The 5,117-nt window shown below is 56.2% G+C and overlaps 1 protein-coding gene across 1 annotated transcript in view; it reads left to right on the top strand.

The window, feature by feature from the left end:
- The first annotated feature begins 648 nt into the window (after positions 1-648).
- St3gal1 (ST3 beta-galactoside alpha-2,3-sialyltransferase 1) overlaps positions 649-5,117 on the top strand; it is a 72,033-nt gene continuing 67,564 nt past the window's right edge. Inside the window, exon 1 of the mRNA XM_051202492.1 lies at positions 649-946. The gene's annotated coding sequence lies outside the window, so the exon portion shown is untranslated. The remainder of the gene's footprint in view (positions 947-5,117) is intronic.

Below are 5,117 nucleotides of genomic sequence, written 5' to 3' on the forward strand. Positions count from 1 at the left end.
TCAAGTTCCCACTTAGCCCAGCTGGGGGCCACGCTGCTGCCTGTTCATCCCCTAGGAAAACACCCGCGGCGAGCAGGCTAGAAGGGCGGGGATGTGGATGCTCCGGAGTCGGGTTCTGCGGCTCCGAGTCCTGGTAGCGCCAAAGCTCTAGTAGCCGCGATCCCTAACGCCGCCCTGCCCCTCTCCCAGCCCCCCTAGATCCCACCTAGAGTCCCACGCCCTTAGAGGAAGCCGTGGCTCTGCGGGGTGGGGGTCACCACCTCTCTCCACCGCACACCCGACTAGGGATCTTCTGGGCACCGCTAGCCACGTCCTCTCGGTGCACGCCCATCGCCTTGTCCCCGGGGTTGACCCCACGAGCTTTAAGCCTCTGGGGAGTTCTTCCCTAGCCTCGCCCGCTGTTCCCGCAGAGCCCCTCTCTCGGGGCGGCGATCCAGTCCCCGCGCCGCCTCCTCCGGCGTCTCTTAGGCCGGTCCGGCCTCCACCCAGCCCGCTGCGGTCCACGTGGCTCGGCAGAGATATATGGGGCTTGCAGGAAGCCCCAAGCAAGGGGAAAGCCGAGCCGAGGCCGGCGGGAGGGGCGGAGGGGCGCCGGGACTCCGAGGGGCGGGCGCTGGGCGGAGGAAGGGGAGGGCTGCGCGCCGTGGAGGCGGCCGCGGGGCTGGGCGCGCCCAAGTCGCCGCTTGGTCCCAGCCGGCGGGCGAAGGCGGCCCCTCACCGGACGCCCCGCCTCCGACTCCCGTTACACTCGGGGGAAGGTGTTCCAGAGGCCGCTCCCATCCTCACCCCGCCTCCCGCTTCCCCGGCGCTAGCCTCGGCCGGCGGAGCCCACTATGCCAGACAGTTTCGACACTTTGCAAAGACAAAGAGCCCTAGATCGGAGGGAAGAGAGAGGAGGAGACAGAAGAGGAGGTAGAGGAGGACCCGGAGGTGCGCGCTGGTCCGGGTGAGTATTCCGGACACATCTCCTTAGATACCTCTCCGAACCTCCTCTGTACCCCAAGCCGGGCAACTCCGGCGTGTCTCCGGCTTGGGTGAGTGCGCACCCAGCTGGTCGCTGTCCGGGTGCCCCAGGGACGGCGCCGCCTCGTGAGTTGGGGCTCGGGAAATTCGGCGTGTGTTCTCTGAGTGCAGCGGTGGCCGTCCGGACCCGACCCCGGATCAGAAGGGGTGGGGTAGGGGCTAGGAAGGTGTGGCAGTGAAATGGGGCCGAAGACCCTAGGCGCGAAGAGGGAGACACGAGGAGAGAGATCTCCGTCTCAGCCAAGGCCACCACGGTGGTCTCAGGGAGAGTGTCAGGGCGGAGACTCCAGCTCAGGTTCCAGGCTCTTTGGCGCTTACCGCAGGAGCCCCCGGAGCTCAGCGGGGGAGCCCATGGTGACTGTGGCAGCGATTCCCGGAGCGGCCGCGGTGACATTGATTGTACCCAGCACCGCAGTAGCTCCTCTCCGGGGCCGCGGGTAAAAGACTCCATCAGGCGCTGCTTGCCCACACTCTCTAGAGAAGCTGAGGTCTTGGGCTGGGACACTGTGGGGACGCTTGAAGGCCGTTGGTTATCTAGCCCAGAGATAGTGGGACAGTGTCCGGATGGAGTCTCCCAATCCGCTGTGAGCAGGCACAGACCCGGGAGGAGGCTGTTGGCCCCCGGGACACTTCTAATCCCGCGCTGCGCCGGATCTCCGGGAGAAGTTGGCTCTTAGCACAGGACAACTGGATGAGGTGCGTTGGAAAAAGGGTGGATTAGCGTGGGCAAAGGGAGCGGGCGGTGGCAACTCGAAACTTGGGAGTCTGCCCCAACCCGGTTAGGCGCCGCAGCTGCCAAGAAATAATGTGACAAAAGTTAGCAACTTGTCTGTGTCTCTGTAGTGTGACATGCGCAGGACACCGTCCGCCCCTTTGATAAGTGCGCTGGGGTGGGAATCTTTGACACCGCACAAGGCGACTTGGTTGGAGTACTGTTAGCTCCGAATCCGACCTTTGAGCAAGCAACTTTCAGCCCTCGCAGGTTTTTGTTTGTTTGCTTGCTTGCTTGCTTGTTTTCCTACGCGTGAGTGTTTGAGCGTGACCTTGCAGGAGGCAGCGCGGCTGAACTCGAGATGGGCATCGAGCTGACCGCTGCCCCCAGCGTGGTACAGGTAAGGCGTCATCGCCTTGACTCAGCGGCGTTTCGGGAAAGGGTGTCCCGACCCATTACCCCCACCCCTGTCTGCTGGAACCTGGAGTTTCTCCAGCCTCTTGCACAAGGGTCCTAGCCAGCTCCTACGGCCAGTAGGAATTGGTGGCACTCCTTGAGAGGACGTGCGCGCCCAGGAGTTCGCGGGTGAGTGGGGGCTGGGATGGCATCTCGGAGGCTGAGTCCCAGGAGACATCAGTGACCCCGAGGACAGGAACAAGCTCGCTCAGTCGCTAGAATTTCACTGTGTTTATGGGGAGCCCCTCCTCTCCCAGCTTACAGCTGTCGCGCGTCCCCACGCCCTCGTGGACTTGTGGTGAGATAAAGCGCTCGCCCCTTTCTGCAGCAGGTGAGGGGCAGGAAAACTGCCAGGAGCCGGGGACAAGGCTGTGCGATCTCTGCCGCCGCTCCTCGCCCGTAGTAGGCGATAATACTGCGTGCAGTTGCAAAGGCCTCTAGGACAGAAGGCTCTGGCCGGAGTCGGAACGCCCCTCATACCTTACCGTTACTAGTAAATTTAAATTCATCCGGCGGCTTCTAGGAGCGCGCTGAGCACCTACTACCTCCCTCGCTAAGTCAGTGTGCGTGTCTCTGGAAACCGGGGGCGGTGTCCCCTGATTTTCCTTCTTGGTTGATGGCCCAGAGAGTCCCCGAGTTTGAAAAAGAGAGAGGCACTGCCCCCTGCCGGCTTCTTTGGAAACTACGGCTGGGCTAAACTGAGAAAGGAAGACCAAAGCCTCAGGGCTTGCTGGGCCTCTGATCCTCCCTGCACTTCCCCTTCCTGCCCAAACAACAAAACCTTGTCATTTTCTCAACTTCCGTGATTGGCTGAAAAAAACAAAGCTAAAATTCATCGTCTGGGTCTCCCGCGTGTGCCTAAAACTGGATGTAGGGTGGAGACCTTAGCTGTAAAGATGTGATTTAGCATCTCGGAGCCTCAGTTTCCTAATCTGTAAAGTGGAGTCATTACTACAGGCTCCAAAATGAATCCTGCGTGTAGATGTATACCGTGCAAACATATGCTTACAATATGCTTGTATGTGTGCATGTGTGTGGACAGGAGCTGGCTAAAGGAATAAAAGAACGAACAGCAGGCTTCTTCCCTGTGCTTTCTGACATTCCCTTTTCCTGTCTTTTTTTTTTTGAGATCATACTGACCATCAAAGCCAGGGCCTGGGCTTAGCAGGGGCTTCTCCATGCTGGCTTTGCTTCAGGGAGCAACATCCTGGAGCTGGAAAACGGCTAGAAGTGCTGCTGGAAGTGGCCAGGGAGGTTTGAGCTTGCAAACCTGCAACAGCAAGCAGAAGCTGGTTTTCTCTGAGCTATTTGTAGACCCTGCTGTGATCTAATCTACAGGTGCAGGCTGCCCGGATGCCTACACTTCTCAGGTTGGGACCTCTGAACAGTTGGTTGTCACTAAAGTCAGGACTCTTTGATTCCCCTCTCCACCCACCCACCCCCTTCAGGGCTTGGGGAAATTATCCATGTATTGGTCTAGAAAAACAAAAATAGATATCTTGGGATCCTAGATCCTCAATATGACTTTTTGACAAGTGAATCTCCGTCACCTCTTCCACCAAGAAGCCTGTCTTGTCAGGACTCTACCCTGGAAACAAGTGTTGGGCAGTTCTCCCCTGGAAAGGACCTCTGGTTGCATGCCTTTGATATCTTACCTCCCCCCCCATCAATTTACCTGGCTGGTACTGTTGACTGGAGGGGGGGGGTTGTATTTGGATAGGGCCATTGTTTGGTGGAAGCTGAACCTTAACTTTCAACCCAAGCCTTTCCCAGTCTCCAAAAAGCAAACAGAAAAAGAAAAGAGTAAAGTCCACCCATCACTTGTGCATGTACAATGGTCTCTTATCCACAGATATTTCCCAAGATCCGGGTAGATATCCAAGACCTTAGCTACAGTGGAGTGTTGTGACAATGTCCAAATTTTACTTAAGCTACAGCAAGAGATTAACCCGTTAACTAGCAACAAATGTAGCAATTATAACAGTATTCAGCAACAGGTTGGTTCAAACCTATGAGTTTAAAAGTTCTAGAATTTTCTATGTAATATTTTTTTGGACTTGAGCTGATTGTAAGTTACTGAAAACTGGGAATTGAGACCACTATCCAGGGAGACTTCTAGAAGTACTTCCCAGTGACTGCTTTGTGCACGGAGAGCAGGCCTGGTCAGAGAAACCCAGAATCAGACTCTCAGGTCCTTGTGATCGGTTGCATGACCCACATGGAAACTGCATTCCCCAACACTGGAGCAAGAACTGCAGAGCTTGCTTGTCTGTTCTAATTTGGTCAGAAGAACCCAGACGTGACCCCGGTGAGAGCCTGCTTCTGAGTCTCGTGCCAGGGCTTCATTGCTTTGCAATGTGGCACCCAAGCTATTCTGGGTCCTGGGTCTCAGTTTCACTCTAGGCAAAACAAGAAGCTGTAGTGTGCGGCTGACAGTCACCTGGGGCCTCTGTGTGAAGGAGATCTCACATCCTTTACGTTTACTCGGATGGATTCTTTCTCAGAACTAGTCTGCATGGGGGGCCACAGCATGATGAGCATGCCCCCCCAAGTCTCAAGCTCCTCCCTTCTCCCTGACAGGGTGGCTTCCTGTCTTTCTGATTCCTCTCTCATTTGGTCAGATGTTTGCCAGCATTTCTCAGTGCTGGGCTTGGAGAGGGGAGGTCTCACATGCGACTGTGCATTTATTGTGATGTCTTGGGGCTCCTGTGTGCAGATTGCAAAGAGCGACCTCCTCATCTATGAATGGAAAGTGGCCTTAGATATTATTCTGTTAGATTTAATGCAAAGCTATGAGCCCCAGGGGAACACCACCAGAGTGATGCTTTAACCCTTTATGCTCCCTCGTCTCCAGACCCACTTATTTCCATCCACTCGCACCTTGATGTTTTTGTGGGAGACCCAACATCACATATCATTGAAAGGT

The sequence above is a fragment of the Phodopus roborovskii genome, unplaced genomic scaffold (genome assembly GCF_943737965.1).
Source record: "Phodopus roborovskii unplaced genomic scaffold, PHOROB, whole genome shotgun sequence".
Taxonomy (NCBI): domain Eukaryota; kingdom Metazoa; phylum Chordata; class Mammalia; order Rodentia; family Cricetidae; genus Phodopus; species Phodopus roborovskii.